This window comes from Lynx canadensis, chromosome D2 (genome assembly GCF_007474595.2).
Source record: "Lynx canadensis isolate LIC74 chromosome D2, mLynCan4.pri.v2, whole genome shotgun sequence".
NCBI classification, from domain to species: Eukaryota; Metazoa; Chordata; class Mammalia; order Carnivora; family Felidae; genus Lynx; species Lynx canadensis.
In genome coordinates, this window is record NC_044313.2 from 48,342,015 (window position 1) to 48,362,186 (window position 20,172).

Genomic DNA, 20,172 nt, shown 5'->3' on the forward strand with positions numbered 1-20,172 from the left:
GATTACAGAAACAACCTCAGTTCCTATCCCTTGGGAGGCTGGCTGCCGCCCTGGGTTCTCTCTGCTCTTGGGTTGACACTGCTGTTCATGTGGACAGTGGCCATCTCACAGGGGATCCCGGAGCACCTCGCCCAGGGCTCCCTGGCCATGCTCTTTCCCCCTCCAGCCTCCAGGCCATGCCTTCCCAGCTTCTGACCTTCCTTTCTTCCCCCACCCATGGGGCCTTGGGACCACTGCCCAGGGAAGCTTGGGAGTAAGAGACCACGGGGACTTCTGCCTGTGTCCGGAGACCAGGATCCCACTCTCCAGAGCCGAGCAGGGAAAAGGAGTAGTGAGGGGCCAGGAGGAGAGGATGTCAAGCGGGGACTGGTCTCTCCCTGTCATCTATAAAGTGGGAAGTCAAGAAGAGGAACCTCTGTTCACAGGCCTGGTGTGAGGAGTCCCAGGATGAAGGAAGGGCCCAAGCTCTAAACCACACGTAAGAAATGGCAAGTCTTTGCTGTAGAACGCTGACTACCTCCTGCCTCCAGAAGGCAGAGTAGTGGAGAACACACGCTGGAGCCAGCCAGCTCGGGTTCAAATCCCAGCTCAGCCACTTGGCAGCTGCGTGACCTGGGGTGAGCTACTTAGCCTCTCTGTGCTTTGGTCTTCCCTTTAGTAAAATGGGGATAGTAAATATTACCTATCCCCTAAGCTGTCGGGAGGATTAAACCAGCTAATGTACATCAAATGCTAGTACAGTGCCAGGCATATACAAAGGACTATAGGCAAATGAACCGTTTGTGTTGTTACTGAGCACGTGGCTCCTTTAAGGATAGAGAGGGTGCCCTGTGTCCCGATCTACATGCTGTTGCTCAAATAAAACACAGTTTCTTTCACTCATCTGTAAGAGCGTCACAAAAATGCTTATATACCACGGGCCCGAGCTTGTAGCACCTCTTTCATGCTGGGTGCTCCCTGGGAAGGCAGCGCTGTCCCCTAGTACCCAGCTATGCCCGTCTTCCCTGCCAGACTCTCTGAAGCGGGTGAGACGATAGGCCCCCCACATATCTGAGTCCAGAAGCTGCTCACTTCCAGCCCTGCTCTCGGGCCACGCGGTGCAGGTGGCCAGTTTGGGCAGTTTCCTTCCCCGAGAGCGCCTGGGAGTGGGGACTGACTTTGCAGCCCCCCTCTCTAACCGGGCTGACAGAGCAGCTGACAAAGGGCCTCTCCTCTGGCCCCACACGAGGGGTGGTTAGCTGGGAGGCCCGGGCAGACCCTCGGCCCCTCCTCAGTCCACATGCCTCTGCGTATCTAGCAGGAGTGGGATGAGTGACAGGAGCCAAGGGCAGGATTCTTGCTCTGACCCATGACCCCCAAGCTGTCCGTGGAATTGTTCTTCTGCCTGTCCTCCTCTGTGGGCCCACTTCTGTCGGGTCCCCTGGAGATGGAAAAAGGGCCCCTCCCTGCCAGTTCTCCAAGGTCATCTCCTCCCAAAAAACAGCACAGGATGCACATGACCACAGACAGGCAGAGCCGGGGTCAGTGGCTGCTTGGGCTCAGGAGACCCAGCGTCTGCCCTAATGTGGCCACTGACCCAGTGGGCCGGCCTGGGGTCCACGTGCATGCCTCTGAAATGGGGTGACGTCGCCCCAGCATGGACAGGGAGGGTCTGATGGGATCACGAGCATGCAGAGACAGCCCTTTGCTCGCCTGCCCGGCGCCCCCTGCCTCACTGAGCCTCACAAACCCCCAGCGGGGGCCGCCAAGGATGAGCGGTCCGTATTTTAGGAAGCAGAAACGGAGGCCCAAGAGCAGGTGATTCAAACACAATAGTGACCCGGGGGCTGGTCCAGGATGGCTTCTCTTTCATCTCCCTGCGTCTGTGGTGTCACAGATCTGAGAACAGGCACGTCCCCAGGAGGCAGCTCTGTGCCTCCTGCCCACCTCTCATCCCGTGAGTCGGTGCCATCCCAGCTTCTTGTCCCACGGTCTGCACCAACTTCCTGTGTGACCTCTGGCAACTTCCTCCTGTCTCAGGGCCATATGTGAGAGGGGGGTAGGTGCTGTGCTCTCTGAGGTCTGTGGCTCCACGAATCAGCCCTGGTCTCATAAGGGGGTCACATCTCTCAGGGCTGAGGGCAGCCTCCACCCTTCTTAATCCTGCAGGTGCTGTGGGATTGTGGGATGAGCTACCTGTCCTCATGTCTGGCCTGGACGCTTCCCTCCCCGAGTTATAGAAGGAAAGGGCTCCAGAGATCTCACCTTGCCCAGGTACCCCATTTAATAAATCCAGGAGCCCAGAGCAGGGAGTGGGAGTGCTGAGGTCTGAGAGCAGGACCCGGGGGTAATGGGGGTTGGGGAGGGGGTAGGACTTCCCTCTGGTTACAGAAAACATCGTTCCTGGGGGGTTGTGGGCTGGACTTTGGTTGGCCCTGACAGCTGACCCCTGGACCATAAAACAAGAGGTACTTTCCTTGTGAGAAAATCTTACTCTCCTGCAAAAACAGCTGTATCATTGTACTACCACCACCGGCAGGAGCACGCTGTCCTCAGTTTCAACTGCTGGTTTTTCTAGATCAGTCCCACACTCTGCTCCCTGCTCTGTCACCTGCCATCACTGTGGGGGTAGGAAAGTCAAGACAAGGAGGAATCATCTGCTGGCCCTCTGGCCGCCAGTGACCCTGCCCCTCTCCTTGTCTGCCTGCCCTTTGTATCTGCGCACACTCTCAGGCCCCACACGTGGGGAGGACGGACCAGGCTGGCGGTGTGGCTGGCCCCGGATGAGCACGGAGGCTCCTGGCCTGCCTTGCCCGGCCCTACCTGCATCCTTGTGCTCAGTGTCCTGCCATCTCGGGTCCTTGCGTGGCCAGAGAGGGCCTCTGGGCTGTGTCCTTCCTCCCAGAAGGCTCTACACATGCTCCCACCCCTCTCCCCTTGGGTTGTCTAGGTTGGCAGGAGCTAGGAGGTTCAAGGCATGTGAACTCACCCTGGGAACTGAACTCCAGGGGACCTCAGAGCCTGAGCTGTAGGGATGATTCCCAACCCAAACCGGTTTGGCTGTCCTTCATCCTGCTGGGCAGGTCCTCAGACCCCAGAGGAGATGTCAGACAGGTTGAGCCTGTCCGTGGGCTTTAGGAAAATCCCAGCCTGGAAAATTCCCTGCCTACTTCACTCCACCACCTAGAGCCTTACAGGATAACTGGTTCAGTTGAAAAGACAACCGAAACAAGCTCAAGGGGCCATTTTCATCAGAAAGAGAATGCCCCCTTTTCCTTAGTGGTGCCCCTCGGTCCTGCCAGCCTGCGGGATGGGCCTGGGCAGAGGCCATGGGCCAAACTGCTGCTGTCGCTAAGACCAGCTGGCAGGGAGCCATCACTGTGTCCTGTGCCCCTGCGAGGGGCGTGTGAGCTGGCTGTGGACCCTCATAAGCTACCTGGTCGTGGAGTGGCCACAGCCCCCATCATAGAGATGAAGGGCAGGCACAGAGAAGCTGGGGAACCTGGCTCAGGGCACACCTGAGCATGTGACAGGCTAGGACCAAGGCAGGAGTTTCTCCTCTTACCCCAGGGACATCTGCTGCTAACAGGGTAAGGGTAGGGGTCTAGACCACCTCAGCTGAAAATTCTACAGCATTAATAGCAAAGCAAGCATGCTGGGGAGGGGATGACCCCAGACACCCCACAACAGACTGAAGCCAGGTGGCCTCTGTGCATCTGTCCCCCCCCCATCCTGGAGGGACATGGGTTCCAAAAGGACAGGTCCTTTGGCCACTCAAGGATTGACCAGAATATCCACTGGGAGGAGGGTCCTGAGAGTCAAGAAGTCTCCCTAGCTCCATTTTGCTCCAAGGTGCCACCCAAGCAAGATGGAGGAGAGCTCTCCCCATACTGTTGGCCCTGGCATGGCACGCCCACTGGGTCTGCAAGACCAGACCTGGGCCACATGGGCACACAGTGTGCCCCCAGGAGCCATGGAAGCTGTATGCCCCTCATTGCAGCAGGTGCCACCCGGAGAGCCGGTTTCTGTCCTGTATGTATAGTTTCTCCTGGGGCCTGAACACTCACTCTCAGGTAATGGGGGGGCGGGGGCAGTGACAGGAATCCGGTTCTTCCCTGGGTAGCTGACTTTGCTGAGGCTTCCTAGCTCAGTACTTGGCAGTGGGTCTATGTCCTCCTTCCTCCCGCCCCTAGCATAAGGAGAGGTCGGAGTGGAGCCAGGCCCTTCCCAGGCTCGACCAGAAGCCAAGTCTAACCATCATGCTTGTCCATCTTCAAGGAAGGCAAGGGGGCCGTGAGTCTGGGTGGTGGGGGTGAGAGGCCTGGCTGTGCACTCCCATCATTAGCTCTGGCCCCGGTGGCCAAACCCAGGCTCTTGGCCCTCATGGGAGCTGGAGCCGACAGCAAACCCCAAGACCCTCAAATGGAGGTTCCCTTTCACCTAGCCTAGGCTCACGAAGCCAGAGTAGACCGTCCTGGGGTCTCGAGACCAGGCCTTGGGAAAGGTGCTGATCCCAGGGCGCCTTTGTTTCTATAAAGGAACCACCTGGAAAGCATCCCGGCCCCAGAGTGACTGAGGGTGTGTGTGCCATGGGGACAAGGACAAGAGAGAGACTTGGTGCGGGTGGCGCTTTGCCTGGTGATCCAGGTACTTGACTACTGAGAATTGACTTTAGGTCAATCACTGCTCTTTGAGAAGAGCAAGTTGAGAAAAGACCCGCTGGCCAGAGCCCCAGCTCTTTTGCCTCCAAGTATTTGGACCACCCCCAATCCTTCTCCGCCTCCCCTGGCTCAGGGACCTCCTTAACCAGCAACAGTCTCAGGTTCATGGTACAAGAGAGGCAGACGATGCTTCCTTCCTCCCCAGCCTGGGCTCGCGAAGGGAAGACTAAACGATACAAAGGCTTGGGCGGCACAACAAGTGGGTTAAGGGTGGGGACAGAATTCCTGCTCTGGTGCCAGGCACTCTGCAAATCAGGCCCGTGTTTTAGCTCGGGGGCAGGTGACCTGGCCCCACGCTGTGGGAGATGACAGCCTTCCAGTGTGTTCTCTACCCAAAACCGTGTTGCAGGGTTCTTTTCTCTTATCCACGCACCCGGCAAGAGCAGCCCACCGCCCGCACATTTCATGTTTCTGCCTTGGCTTTCTAGTGGATCGCTTCTTTCCTGAGAAGCCCTGAGTGTGGATATTTGATGGGACCCCGGTAGCCACCCATGGCTGGCTGTTGCCATGTCTCCAGGTGCCTAGCGGGGGTTGGCAGTGGGTAACCTGGCTGCCTGAAACACCAGAACGGTCCCACTGTGCTTCCCTAAACTTCCCGGTTTAGTTCCGGGGCTTCCGGACTAGCAGTTTAGCACTGCTTTCCGGTGCAGTTTGGCGACTATCTCATATTGTCGACTTGTTTTAGTTATGGATAGGTGGACACCACTCGAAGAAAAGATGACTTAGAGACTGAATTTATAGAACACGGGGGAGGGGCGGTGGGCAGGAAATGGGAGAGGAGTTTTCTCTTTGCAGAAGCTCCTTTATGAGATGAAATGATTCTCTGCGAGGTTTCTTTAAATATCCAGCTGCCTTGTTGCAATGAAAATAATCATTTATAAGAATTCCATTGACATACAGTACTTCCTGGCTGCACCTGTTTCTTAGAGAGTAACACATCTGGGTGATGTCTGCGTGAATCGGTGTCCTGGATGGTGAGGTCCCGGGGCAGGACTGAACCACCTGGGTCTCCAGGCCAGGGGGGTTCCAATTTTGCCTGTGCATCAGAATCATCTGGAAGGCTTGTTGAAACACAGAGTGCTGGCCCCCAGTGGGGTGTCTGATTCAGCGGGGGTGGGAAGGAACCCAAGAATTTGCATCTCTAGCCAGTTCCGAGGTGATGCTGATGCTGCTGGTCTGAGAACCCCGCTTTGGAGAACCACTGCTCTGGACCAAGGGGGGAGCTCAATTGCCATTTGCTGCGTGATTGGAGAAAGGAGGAAAAATTCCTCCCTTTCCCTCCTTGGGTTCAGAAGGCACACAGGCTCTCAGGTCAAGGGGAACTGTGTGCTTGGCACATGATCTCTAACACTGTCGGCTGACTTCCCTGATTGTTACGTTCAAGGCCCTGGCGGTCTGACCCTGGCCTCTCTTCCTGGCCCCGGGTATAGGAGAAAGAACACTGGGTAGGGAGTCCAAAGTGGGTGAGTCCAGGTTTTATCTACTAGCTGTGGGCTGTGTGGTCTTGGGCAAGGTCCTGGCCGGTGTGTGCACCTCTTTCTTCACCTGCAGGTAAAACAATCTCACCCACACACTCTGAAGGTGTTAACAGGGCAACCCTGACAGTGGCTCCTGTGGTTGGAGAACTGGACTCAGGCCAGGCCCTGTTCTGAGCCCTTTGCACACACTGTCTCACGCAAGCCTACACCCTGTGAGGTAACTACTGTAGTCTCCCCAGAACTTGCTAGTGTGTTAGCTGTATGGTCCTGAGCCCTCTCTGCCCTGGTACCTGCCTCCCGGAGTGGCTGGGAGCACTGAGTGAGGTCCTGCAGGGCTCAGCATGGCTGTAGCTCTCAGGAGGCAGCCCCAGGTAAGGCAGGTGGCCGGGGGGGGGGTGCAGACAGCAGCCTGGGCCACCTTCATTCAGGCCTGGCTCCCTGTTTCTCTTCCAGAGCAGCTGGGGGAGGGAGCCGTCATTTGTTTAGGCCTCTGCAGTGTTTAATCACCATGCAGCTCTGCCTCCCTCCTCCCCACCCCAGCACTTGCTCTCTCCCTGCAGGAAACGGCTCTCTGCCTTCTGCCTCCGATGGAAGCCATGAAAAATTAACACAGCACCCAGAGAGAAGGAAACACCGGGGCAGGGAGGGGCGTCGGAGCCAGATGACCGGCTGGTCCCAGCCCAGCAGGCACCTTCTAGTTGGGCCAGCTGGATCCTGAGGAGGCTTCTCAAGGGCCTGCTGGTCACATAACTGACCACCGAGCAGGGCCTCAGGGTCTGGACGGCCATCAGCCTGGGCGTCCGGAGCAAAACCAGCTGCCCCTGAGGGAGCTGCAGTGCAGGGCCTTCCTGGGATCTCAAACCCCTGGAGGATCTGAGGACCAGGCTGTCCTCCCCGCCTCTGTCCTGAAGACAGCCAGGCCATGCCGGGACATGCCCTCGTGAAGGTCAACTGCGAGCCAGGCAGAAACTCGACACATCCCTTCTCTCCGTTCATTTTCCCGACAGTCCTGTGATGTCAGGATCACTACCCCCATTTTCCAGGAGGAAACTGGCACGCAGAGAGGTTAAGGAATCTGTCCAAGGACAATCAGCCAGAACAACCTGCAGAACGGGACTGTCCATTTTTAATTAACACGCTTACTTTCTACGCACACAACAGACAAATCCATTCTCCTTGTGAAGCTAACAGTTCCGACAGAGACGCGAAGAGGGATTGGGGCCCACATATGCTGGCCTCCAAACGCCTGATTCTTCCATGACATCTGACGGTTCCACCTGTTACACCTCACCACCCTCCCTTCTTAACTTCCCAAACGTTACTTTGAAGAAGTAATGTGTGCCTGTGATTAAAAACATGCAGAAGCAGGAAAAGGGCACGAACCAAAACCAGCCTCCTCCGACCCCAGTCTTGTTGCCCAGCTCATCTCGATCAGGGTGAATCATGGCAGAAGCTTTAGGCTTTATTTCCAGAGCTATTTTGTCATTTACATACGTCATGGCCTTTGCTACGTCTGGCTGGAAGGTTCTCACCCCAGATATCCACACGGTTCATCCCCTCACCCAGTTGTCCTCACTCGGTGAGGGCTCTCCCGACCCTTTCCAGTTTATAGATTGTAATATCTCCCCTGCCACCAGATTCCCTCTGTTTCCCTCCCTTGAGCGATCCTTCTCCACAGCTATTAATTTTTATCCTGATGCCCCACTCCCTGAACCAGAGCAAAAGCTCGTCCTAGGCAGGGGTTCCTTCCTTCCTTCCTTTCTTTCTCTCTCTCTCTCTCTCTTTTTCCTTCCTTCCTTCCTTCCTTCCTTCCTTCCTTCCTTCCTTCCTTCCTCTCTCTCTCTCTCTCTTTCCTTCCTTCCTTCCTTCCTTCCTTCCTTCCTTCCTTCCTTTTTCTTTCTTTTTTTAACGCTTTATTTGAGAGACAGAGAGAGAAAGACAGAGTGCGAGTGGGGGAGGGGCAGAGAGAGGAGACACAGACTCCGAAGCAGGCTCCGGGCTCTGAGCTGTCAGCACAGAGCCCGACGCCGGCCTCAAACTCACAAACTGTGAGATCATGACCTGAGCTGCACAAGGACACTTACCCGACGGAGCCACCAGGCGCCCCCCTAAGCAGGGGTTTCTATGTACTACGTTCACTGCCACATCCTCAGTGCCTAGAACAATGCCCAGCACACGGGTAGCAACATGAATGGAAGAGCTGGGTGTGGACACAGCACTAGTGGGCAGACCCCACCCTGATACAAAGGGTGGCATGATCTATGTGCTATTCTCAGCCTTCTTAAGAACACATGTTGCAGCTCAAAGAGACCGTCACTCCCGGAAGACAGGATGGAGCCTTTTCTATCTCTTGTCTCTCCAAAGATCCAGCCTGGTCTGGGGCACACAGGAGATGCTCAGAGCACAGAATGACCAGAGTGGAAACCTGACCTTTACTTCACATGACAGACCCCCCCGCCCCACCCCGAAAAAGGCAAAACAACGCATGGTCTAGAAGATGATATAGGAGAATAGCTCCATGACCTTGGGATTGAGGAAGATTCTCAAAGAAGACTGCAAGCACTAGCCATAAGGGAAAGTTGATAAATTATCCAACATGAGAGCAAAGAACTTCTGCTATACCAAAATTCCCATTAAGAGAATGAAAAAGCTCGGGGTGGTGGGAGAGTCTAGAAGATACAGGAGACACACAGCGCATTGTGAGGCCCAGGTGCAAGGGCTCTGGGGAGTAGGGCTCCCCAAGACTGTCTGCGGCGACCCAGGGAGCTTCTCAGAAGAGGCGCAAAGTGACCCCCACCTCCCTCCTCCCCCAGCTCTGGCCTCTTCCTCCTTCTTTCTGAAAAACCAGAGACTTAAGACAGACAGAAGAACCCCAGCCCCCCTTCTCTGCCCCATGCAGAGATAACCAAGCAAGAAAAAACAAATTAAAGAGCCCAGGAGCCTGGCGGGGCCTTGGGAAGTTTGGTTTGACAGGGCAACAGCATTTAACAAAGCTCAGATCATCCATCACTGGGGCCCAGTCATTTAGATACTGGGCATTTGATTAAACTAATATGGGCGGCTGGGGCAAGGCATGGCTGGGCGCTTCCTACCCTCGCCTACAAATTAGACCGTCACACACAATCCGATTACCTTGACTGCCACATTTATCTCTGGAGAGGGGCCATCCATCACTCCTCAGCAGCTGGCTCTGTGCCTCCTGCAGGAGGGGAGGTAAGTGCGCCCCCAAGTTTCAGCAGGCGGTGCTCACTCCGTTGTTCATTCCACCACCCACTCAGCAGACACTGTCCCAAATGCCCACCCTGGGGCCGGCCTCAGGCTGGGCATGGGGTACAAGCAGACACAGTCCTTGCCAATAAGGAGCTCACGGAGGGCTCATGACAGGGCACGTCTCTGAGCTGGCATAAGGAGGGCCCAGCTTTGCCCCCAGTTCCCTCTCCTCCATCCGGGACTCCGGGTGTGTCGTGCCACTGATCTGGTCCTCAGCTTTGCACCTGTGAAGTGGGGTGACAACACAGTGCAGCACCGTCCGGAAGAACTTCCGCGGTGACGGACGTGTCCTGTATCCGTACTGCCCACACTGCAGCCGCAGGCCCCGTGCGACGACCGAGCGCTGGAAACGTGGCCACGGTGAGGAGTGAGTGTGCTCAACTGTATTTAACTCTTTCTACTGCATGAAACGTAAACAGCCACACGGGGCTCTGGCTCCGGTGCCAGACATCGCAAATACAATGGTACCAGACAGCCTTAAAATGGCCAGTGCAAAGCTCTGCACGGGATGAGTGCTCCCCGAAGGCCAGGCCCCTTCCTTCTCGAAGGGAGGACGCGATTCGGAGGCCGAGGATCACAGCAGCTGTTACCTGAAGACCCTGAACTGATAACAGGGTCGCCTCTGTCATTTCCTAGTCCAGCGGGGTGGGTACGCTCCCACTTGAAAAAAAAAGCAGATTTACAGACCATAAAGTGGCAAGGGCAGGACTCAGGTCCAGGTCTTTATGGTCTCGAACCCCTGTTTTCCCAAGGGACGCTGGAACTTAGGAATCCAGTCTTTAGACGTCCGGCTGGCCGCAGACATCTCATAAAACCGGAGTCTGGAAAGGGGCAGGCTACCCAGGTGGTGCACGGGAGGGAGCAGAGGCTCGGGGTGGGGCCTGCGAGGGCAGGTCAGCGGGGCAGGCAGGGGGTAGCAGCCTCTCCCCCAACCACCACCAGTCTGCGGATGCCATCGGTCTCTTCTCAGTGCCAGAGCTGAGGAGGTGGGTGCCGGGCAGGGAGGCGCCCCAGAGTCACTCGGCCAAGCCCACGGTGGCCCCGAGGCCCCGCCTAGCACGGGGCAGAGCTGAGGCAGCCAACAGAATTCGTGGTTCTAAATATACCACATCTAGATGGGGTCCCGTCCTGAGGCTTTTGCAGAGTGACCAGGGCAACCAGGCATGGAGCCTCGGTGGCACCGGGACCAGGAAGCAAGAAAGATCAGGGACATCAGGCTTCCTCCCGCTTTACAGGATGCCAGTCAGCACAGGCCGGAAGGCTGGCAGCGGTGCGGGAACCAGCTTCTGGCACCAGGCACCTAAGGGCCCTGGGTGAGTTGCGTCCCCTTCCAGGGCTGCAGTGGGGGCGAGAGGCGCTAACAAGCAGGTGCAGCACCCCACAAGTGCTCTCTCACTGGGACCTGTTCCAGTGATCGGTACCACCTGATGTCTCAGGGCAAGTCAGAGGCCAGCTGAGCCCCTCAGCCTGTGTGCGGGGCTGGGAAGGCTGGAGAGACAGCACCTAGGACGGAGCACTCCAACAGGGGCCCGAAGACCCCCATCCCTCACTAACTGGCTGCGTGACCTGGCAGAGGCCGCATCACCCTCGGGGGCTCCTTTCTTTATCAAAAACAAGAATAAAATCCCAAGCCCACGCAACCCCCTCTGTGAGGATCAGAAGGAACATGCAAACGCATTTGTAACCTGGAAATGGACAAATCTGATAGAATCTAAGTGTGCCAGGCGGGGGAGGGGCGAGGGCTTTCCCAATAATTTCAGAACAGTCTGACCCTAGAGAGAAATCGCTTCCCCGGGAGAAGACAGGCCCCCTGCAGAAACAGCCAGAGCTTTGGAGCAGTCTTCAGACATCCAAGAGATGTCCAGCTGGCAGTGAACTTCTCATAGAACCAGAGGCTGGAAAGGGACAGGCACCGGTCAGTGGAGGCCCACCTTGTGAGCCTCTCCTCAAATTTGCTGCGGTGGTGGCCAGCAGGCTCTTCCAGGAGCAGGCTGGCCTGGGCAGCTGGGTAGGATGCAGGGGACACACTGCAGCTGTAGGAGGGAACAGGCTGCCCTGGATGGAATGTAGGAGGTTCCTGGTGGGAGATGCCCATCGGACTGGGAGATGAGAAGGGAAGGCTGTGAGGTGGGAGCCAGACCAGAAGAGTCCAGAGAGATGGGGTGGCCTGGAAGAACCATATAGGAGATGGGAGTGGGGAGCAGGCCATAGCAGGGGAGCTGAGGAGGCCTCTTGGAACAGCCCCTCCCCCCAGAGTCACCCTTCTCCGCTGTCCCAGTTGATGGTATACACTTAGCCACTCACACATTAGTATAAATGAATTTGTAACAAACTGTGCCAAGACGGGCAAGGAGCAGTAATTGCAGGACAAAGAATGAGGTGGGGGAAGGTGGCAGGCAGCCCTCCCTAGTAAGCCACCTGCTCAAAGGCAAGGGAGACACCCCAAGAGTTCCCCAATGGGGACCTTCTGCTGCCAGGACCACCAGTCCTCCCCCCACCCCTCTCCACAATGCCAAAATGCCAACACTCTTTTGTTGCCACTTAAACCAATTTGGGGGTAATTCTGCAGGCAATTGTCTTCCGATTTACAATGCGGCTCAGTGATTGCATCGAGGCTGATGGTTCAGGCTGTAATTGTATGGTAATCACTTCTGTTTATGATCGATGCGGAAATCACTATTGTTTTCCAGCAGGCTTGTTAAATCAAAAAAGTGCAGGGGTGGGAAGGGAGGGTTTATTTCTGTGAGTTGGAGCCCCGGGAAAATGAAATTAAGCAGAGCAACCCAGAGTGGGGGGGGGGAGGTAGCTCTGACGGCAAAGGAGCCCTCATCGGCTCAGAACTGAGACAGAGACAGGCGGGGACACAGAGATGCAGAGACAGCAAGAGATGTGGAAGATGCAGGTGGAGAGACACAGGGAGGCAAGCAGGGAAGCCCAGGGAATGACCAGGCTTGGGACAGACATGGTCGGATACTCAGATACACAGATGCCCACAGACTCCACCGCTCATACACGCAGAGACCCCAAGACAGAGGTACTAAAAAATCCCCGTGCTACGCACGCCCAACACTTCACCAGACTTGCTCTCGCCCAGTCCCGGAGAGGTGGGACAGCCCAGGTGCCAGCTGGCTGGCCTCACACTACCTGCCCCTCAGGGTTGGGGCACCCTGCCTGCCCCATCTGGGATCTGCCTGCCTTCCCCTAGCCCCTGCCCCAAGGCCACCTACCTGCTGCCTGGAAACAGGGTGGCAGATGGCACCTGGGGGGCTCAGGTGGCAGGAGCAGGGCAGTGTTGTGAGCTGAGCCACTGCTGTGGGGAACAGGGGGAGCTGCCCACCTGGTGGGCAGAAATCCGAACCTCCCAGAGGCTGTAGGGAACAGGCCCGGGCCAGGGGAGAGGCAACGCCCCCCAGGGCGGCCACGGGCACTCCATGGCACCACAGGACTGAGCCAGCCCAGGCTGGAGGCCAAGAGCCACAGGGAGCGAGCAGGCACCAGCTGCAGCAGCTCAGACAAACCTGTAGGTTGCAGGCCGCGCTTGGCTACAAGGCGTGTGTTTTTTTCAACCACATGCCCTTCTTCCCCAGCCAAAGTGCATGGAGACCATGGGGCAACGTACTGAAAAGCACGACCACGGTGAAAATATCAGGTGTTTGCTTCCCTGTCAGCTCTCCTCGCACTGCCTGCCCCCTTGTACCTGTCTAACCGCCCTCCTCACTTCACAGTTCACCTCGCCAGGGAAGCCCTTCCCCACCCGAGTGAATCCTCCTCTCCTGGGCCCCATGGTACCCAGCTTCGGCGTGGGCTTGAAGGCCACCCTGACCTACCGGTGTGGCTTTCCTTAAACCCCGAGCGGCCGCCTCTGCTGTCATGTCCCGCATGTCGCCCTTACAGGCAGTCAAGGCTGTGGATGGCAAGTAGGAGGATCAGCCCTCCTCGAATGGAGGAGAGGGCCGTGTCCTGTCCCCTGCAGGCCCTCCTCGGCCTGCGTTCGGGCTCTGAACTTGCCCCGGCCTGGCCGTCAAACGGGCCACCCCCAGCCGGGCTGGGCCCTGAACCGGGGCGCCCTGGCTGCCTAATTAGGGGCTCCGTAGGGTATGCCAGGCAGCCGCTGGAAAACCTTAGAAGTGGAACGATCACTCCCTAATTGGACTTCCAGGATTCCGCCTAAGAAAACAGACTGCTTCTCCCCCAGGGACTTTGCCGCTGAAGTATATACAAACAAGGGATAGTTGTTCAACATTAAAAACAAAGTTGGCTAAAACGAAAATTGAAACTACAGTCGAGTTGTCTAGATGGAGAGGGATCCCCCAAGGGTGGGGAGTATCTGTGTGCGTGGCCGTGTGCATGCGCGCACGGGCCCGCGTGTCCACCCGGGCAGGTTCCACGTCCGGCAGGTGGCCCTCTTTTGGGGTCATTGTCTCATCCTTTCTCTGCTCAGGCTACCGTAACCAAGGTTCCCATCCTACGGTCTGGACCCCACACCCCCTTAGGCGCTGTCACTGGTGGGCACTGAGGTAAAAGACCAGAGAGCCTCAACTCTAGCCTGACTCCTACCCTCAGTCTCCCTATCTGCCCAGGGTTGGTAATGACGGTTGCTCCCCTCCCAGGGGAGAGAAGGTACCACCTGGGTAGAAGCACATTTTTAGACTCTGACGAGCTCTGGAAACATCTGATATCTGTACTCCCTGCTCCAACTTGTAACCTCAAATCTGGGGGCATGGGGGCAGCCAATGACCCCTGGCTTCTGTTTATTTAGCACCCTGAAGTCAGGTCCTTGGGTGGGAAGTTTAAGGTAAGGCCACCAATCCAGGGTGTTTCCTCTCCCCACACCAACCCCTTAAAGGGGAGCTAACAGAACTGGCAACAGGATGCTGAGGCTTGCAGAAGGCTGGGACCAGCTCGAGTGGGAGCCGCTCCCTGCGTAGGTGTCTGTGGTCAGGGGACAGGGCTGTGAGGTCACAGAGACCCAGACTGCCCTGGGTTGGTCAACCCTAGTGCTAAGGAGGACAGGAATTAATGGCCCCATTTTTCAGATGGGGAAAGTGGGGGCCCTGAGAGGCAAGTGACTTCTCGTGAGGGGTGGAACACAGCAGTATATGACTCTACAGAGCTCTGATATCCCAACAATCTGCAAATCTCTCTCTCTCTCTCTCCAAGTAGCTCTGACAGCATTCACAGAATTCCTCTGCCATCCCTGAAACAGGCAGAAAGGAAGCTGTGGATAGTCAGGGCTCATTTCCCCGGGAAGCCATGGAACACCCTTTCCTGAGGGCTGGGAGGGTCCAGAGTCCTCTTCCTGAGGACGACACAGGCCTTCTGGGGTCAGCTCCAGCAAGCCTTCCCAGGCCCTCCCCTAGTCCCTGGAGTGATGCACAGAGAAGGCCACTGGGCTGTATGCCCTTGGCCATCTCTCAGGGGGAAGAATATCCCTAGAAACATCCAGGCCTCGGGGTGAGCCCCTCTCTCAGAGCTCCAAGTCTGTCTTCCAGTTTGAGAGGGCCAGGGGCATGCCTGCACTGGGGAAGGGACAGCACAGGGCCAGACACACTGACTGCCTTTATCTTGGGACACCTTCTACTTGTGGGACCCAGTGGAGTCGAGAACCATCCTCCTACCCTAGCATAACGATAACAACGGATATTTATGAAGCGTGTCCTTGTGCCAGGCACATGGACCCAGTGGGTGCTCCCAGCAATCTCAAGGTCGCTGCTATCGTCATCCCCGTTTCTAGATGCGGAGGCTGAGGGGTCACAGAGCCTCAGTACTTGCCTGAGGTCACACAACTGGTAAGACGAGGGGCTGGCCACACACAGCCCGGCCCTGCCTCTCCCTTGCACCGGCCTGCATGGCGAGAGGGCTGATGTGGACACCTGTGTGCCCCACAGGGACGAGAACATGTCACACACACCACCCGGTTCCTGCAGCACAGACACACTCCCAACACCCCTGTGCTCACAAATCTATGCAAACCCACAAGAGCACTGCTGTAATATATTCATCCAACAACCATTCAACTTATAAATGTCCCCCGCATGTCCACAACCACGTTCAACTGCATGGGTACGAGGTACCTGCACACAAATGCAAAACCCACAGAGGTTTTCAAACATTCTATCACATACTTCTGTTCTCCAGCACGCCCCCCCCCCCCCCCCCCCCCCCCCACACACAGTGAGGCTCACCCTCGTCTCATGCCCAGGCACACATACGGCCCTGCACACCAGTGCCTCCTGGCTCTATTTTCATTAGGTCATTAAGGGACTTTAGGCTCGTAGAGGGCAAGGACTAGTTGTTTTTGTTGTTGTTGTTGTTGTTCTTTCCGCATTCCCCACCCAGAGCCAACCCTTCATTTATTTATTCATTCATTCAAAACATATTAGTGTGTACTTTTTTGCCCATTTGGATGTGGATCATAAAAACTCGAATGAGCTCCAGCCATGAACTTGAAGAAATCCAATATTCCCGCACAAACGCGGGGCCGTGCTGAGTGCTGTAATTATCGTGCAGTGAACTGGGAGAGGGTCACAGGCGAGCATATTAGTAAGCATACAGGCACGGAGGGCATGCATCCCGTGCCCTCAGCAGCCTGCATGCACTCTATAGCTCCTGTTACAACAGGCCTGTGAGGGGAGGGTGCCCCCATTTTAGGGAGGAGGCAGCTCAAGTGGCAGAGAAATGTCAAGCTCAGATCACCCGGGTGGAGGCCAATAAGGCTGCAGGTAACAGGTATCTAAGACCAGGGAGGTGTCCTGGGAAGCCAGCCCAGGCCAGGACTGGCCAGAGGCTGGGTTCCTTCTGGGCAGGAGCCCAAAAGCACTGCGGGGGGCACCCCACGCTCCTGGGAGAACGGAGGGAGCAATCAGGAAGCCACAACCTGGGAAGAAATCTCCATGGAAGAGACTGTAACCTGAGGACAAAGAGCTTATCCAGGTCATCAAACGCCTTTCTTGGAGAAGGTACAACTCCATGCAAAGCTGACAGGATTATCAGCCCCTGACAGGCCTGATGCTGGGGAGGCTTAATTCTGGGGGGGCGGGGGCGGGCACGGGCTGTGGGAGCCTGGCTCGCAGTGAGGCAGTGCAGGGTAAGGAGGGTGACCTGACCGCGCAGCGATGCTCCCTGCTCCCCGGCAGGAGCAGGCCCACCCCACCAGGGCTGCCCACTACTCAGAGTACCTTCGGGCAGGGGCACAGGGAGGGTGGAGGATCCCTCCTTGTTTCAAGGGTCAAAGTGGCACGGACAGAAGGAGTTGGAGCCTGTGCTCACAAAGAGAAGCAAATGCTTGGCCCCTGCCCCTTCTCCTAGCCCGATGCAGACCTCTGGGCACCCCCCTCCCTGGTGCCACCATATGGTGGGGAGGGGGCACAGAAGTGGAGACCCAGGGGTAAAGGCCACCCTGGGTCCAGTGAGGTTGGGGGGAGGGTGTTCTCTGCTTCGAGGGCCACTGCCCTGAGCCCCTAGGACGGTTCCTGCTTAGGCTCCCTCCAGGGCACCTCCAGGAGGTGCCCGAGAAAGGTGCTTGGAAAGGCCCGAGAGCTTTCAGGGGCCTGTTGCTGGCAAGTGAAAAGCACACACACCACAGGGTTACACAAGCTGTCCCAAAGCCCTGCAGAGAAGCCACAAGCTTCTCTCAGCAAATGCTGAGGGAGTCCTGAGCTCCTGGCCAAGAGCTCTGGGAGGCCCCAGTGGGGAGCCAGTGCGGGGGGGGGGGGGTTGGCTCCAGGATTTCTTGGGCTCACGGGGGAGGTGGGCAACTGCATGTTCACCAGTTCGGGGCTTGTGCTGCAGGAAAAGGGCCCCCACGCAGGTGCATGGGTGGGTGGAGGTCGGGGGAGCGTTCTGAGAGGCTTGGGCTGTGGTGGAGGGTTACGAGGCAGCGAAGCAGGAGGATGTGTCCCTAGAGAAACGGGCCTTGCACAAATGCAAGGACACCCATGACTGGGCAGCAAGGATAGCTAATGTTCACTCAGGCCTGACTGGGTCCTAGCACTGTGTTTAAAGCTGTAGCTGGAATATACTCTTTGATCCTCCTACAATCCTATGAGATGGGTACTATTCTATTTCCCAGATGAGAAAACTGAGGCTCAGAGAGGATTAGAGCATGTCCCTTCTAGTCCCAGTGTGTGGAAGGGACAGAAGAGGGGGTGGGGGAGATGCTGGTAGGCAAGGCGCAGGAGGGGGGACCTCTGAGAACTTGAGGGCTTCGAGCCCACAATAGGTAAAGCCATAGGAGGGCCATACCCCTTGCACCTGACCACCCCCCCACCACCACCCCACGACCACCCCCATGCTGTGGAACCCTCTCTATGAATGCCTAGCCCTCACCTCCTCCACCTCTCCCCATGGAGACAACCCCCAGGAAGCCCCTGGTTCCCCCCCTCCACCCCGGTTGTCCCTGCACCCACACACCATCTGTCCCCTGAATTTGTTGCTGCCTCACTCACTTCCCAAGGCTGGGCCTGAGTGCTGTTCTGCTGCCCAGAGCCCCACACCAAGTACACAAGTTCCTGGGACCTCCTCCCAGCTTCCTTTCACTGAGTGTCTTTCCTGAAGCCCTCTGAAACCCTGGAAGCCAGGCCTGGACCCACAAGCCTTACCTTCTCCAGGGCCGCTGTGACCCCAAGAGCCACATCAACATGGCATAGCTCATGGGACCCTCTGCCCAGAAAACACACCCCACACAACTTGGGGCTCACAGACCCCAGCAAACGGTCCGTGGACCTCAAAAGGGAGAGGTTTTTGTGCATGTCATCCAGAAGGCTTTAGGAGTCCAAGGCAGGGGTTTACAGCGCCTTCCCCAAGAGGGAAATGAAAAGTGGGTGCGGGTGCTGGCCCATGCACACTTCCTGCGGAGCTAGGACACATGGGGACCTTCTGAAGGCTGCCAGCAGGGGACAGCGCCACAGCTTTCCATGGGGACAGACAAATGGCAGGTACACTCACACACTCCCGACCCCCCCACCCCACCGGCCTTCTCAAGATCTCCTGCTACAGTGGTCACGCAGGAGCAGGGACCAGCCAATTGCAGAGCAAGGTCTCTCTGGTGGGAGGGGGACCTCACGGTGGGAGGGGCATCTCACGGACAAGGACACTGAGGCCTGAGGAGGAGCTGGGACAAGAACCCAGCCTCTCAGACTCAGGAACTCAGGAGAAACCAAAAGCCCAGCTGGCTTAGGAGCTAAACGTACAGCGTGAGGGAATGAAGTCAACCCAACAGTAATGAAAACTGCCACTTCCTGAGCGATTATTATGTGCCAGACATCGAGCTAAATGCCTTCCACCCCATCCCATCTACTCCCCACTGCAGCCCTGCCAGGCAGAGGCAAGTACGGGCAGCCTTATTTGCTGACCAGGAAACAGGCTTAGAGGAGTTAAGCGACTTGCCCAAAGCCACCCAGCAAATGACAGATGTGGGTTTCATAATTACTCCCCGACACTGTCTTTGGAAGGATGCCTCATTTTAACACCCCCGGTGGGGACGGGGCAAGGGAGGTCCTTTGGGACCCCCATGGTTCATAGAAAAGACGGGGGTGGGGGGGTGGGGTGGGGTGGGGAAGTCCAGGGTCCTGAGCAAGGGGAGGCAGGGTAGGAGCAGTCACTGGGGCTGCTGACAGGGAGGCAGGCCTCGGCGGGACCCCGCCTCCCCACAGCACCGTGATGGCAGAGCTACAAGGCCCTGTGAGACTCCCAGGTGCAGCTCTGTCCAACAGAGCTGTGACGATGGAAAAGTCCCACCACTACCCTGTCCGACACGGGGGCCACTAACCCCACGGGGCTACTGAGAACCCAAAATGCGTCGAGTGTGACTGAGGAACTGAAAATCCATTTCCACTTAATTTTGCTAAAATGCATCTAAATAGCCACATATAACACAGCACAGCAAGTCCAGTGGTCTTCCTACAGGTGGGTTCCCCAAAAAGGACAAGGGCTCTGGCAGGTCACGCGGTCAACTTGGGAACAGCCAGAGCTGGGCCAGGAACTCAGGCCTCTCCATCTCTTCCTGGGTGACTGCCTTTGCTGTGACCCAGTTACGCCCTGGGCTGCTCATTTAAGAGACATTTATCAAGCACCCAGCCCTGACAGAAGTCATGGATGTTCTGTCCTGCAACAACTCACAACCTAGTGGGGCGGACACTTGGGTGGGCAAGCGACCCCATAAAACGGGCTGGCGTAAGGTTATGGGTCCAGGACATCCAAAGGGTGAAAAGGGCTGCCAGGGGACAGGGTCCCATGCCTACAGGTAGGCTGGGGGTGGGAGACCAGGGAAGGCCTCCTGGGTGGGTGACACTTGAGCCGGGCCTAGAAGCCACGGGATGGAGAGGAGATAGAAAGAAGGCCTCCACGGGCTTCCCGCCCCCCTGCCTCCCCCCGCCAAGTTTTCAGAGTCCACCTTCCCCCACGTAGGAGCTGAACCAGACCCTGTTATGTCTTCTGTGCACACTGTGAATCTGCCAACCTGATTACACTCTTGGGAGGTGGAGAGGGTGTCTATAAATCTCTAGCTGCCTCAGGCTCTGACCGAGGAGACCACGGACATGATATGAGATCAAATTCGGCAAGCCCAGAGGCTATCCCCTGTCACCCGTCTCCTCTAGTCCCAGGGAACTGCCCACATTGATTTAAAACCTCTGGGGCCTGGCTGTAACCCCCAGGGGACTAGAGACACAAACACATCTCCCCTTTTTCCAGGACAGAGCTGAGGGCGCTGAGGGGAGGTCTGG

The 20,172-nt window shown here is 56.9% G+C and overlaps 1 protein-coding gene across 9 annotated transcripts in view; it reads right to left on the reverse strand.

The window, feature by feature from the left end:
- The window catches only part of ZMIZ1 (zinc finger MIZ-type containing 1), a 202,302-nt gene that overhangs the window by 43,273 nt on the left and 138,857 nt on the right, over positions 1-20,172 (reverse strand). The window contains exon 1 of one of the 9 annotated variants that reach the window (XM_030335191.1): positions 9,311-10,962. The exons of the other annotated variants lie outside the window; for them this stretch is intronic. The gene's annotated coding sequence lies outside the window, so the exon portion shown is untranslated. Of the gene's footprint in view, positions 1-9,310; positions 10,963-20,172 lie in introns of those variants that run through there. 9 annotated transcript variants of the gene reach the window in all.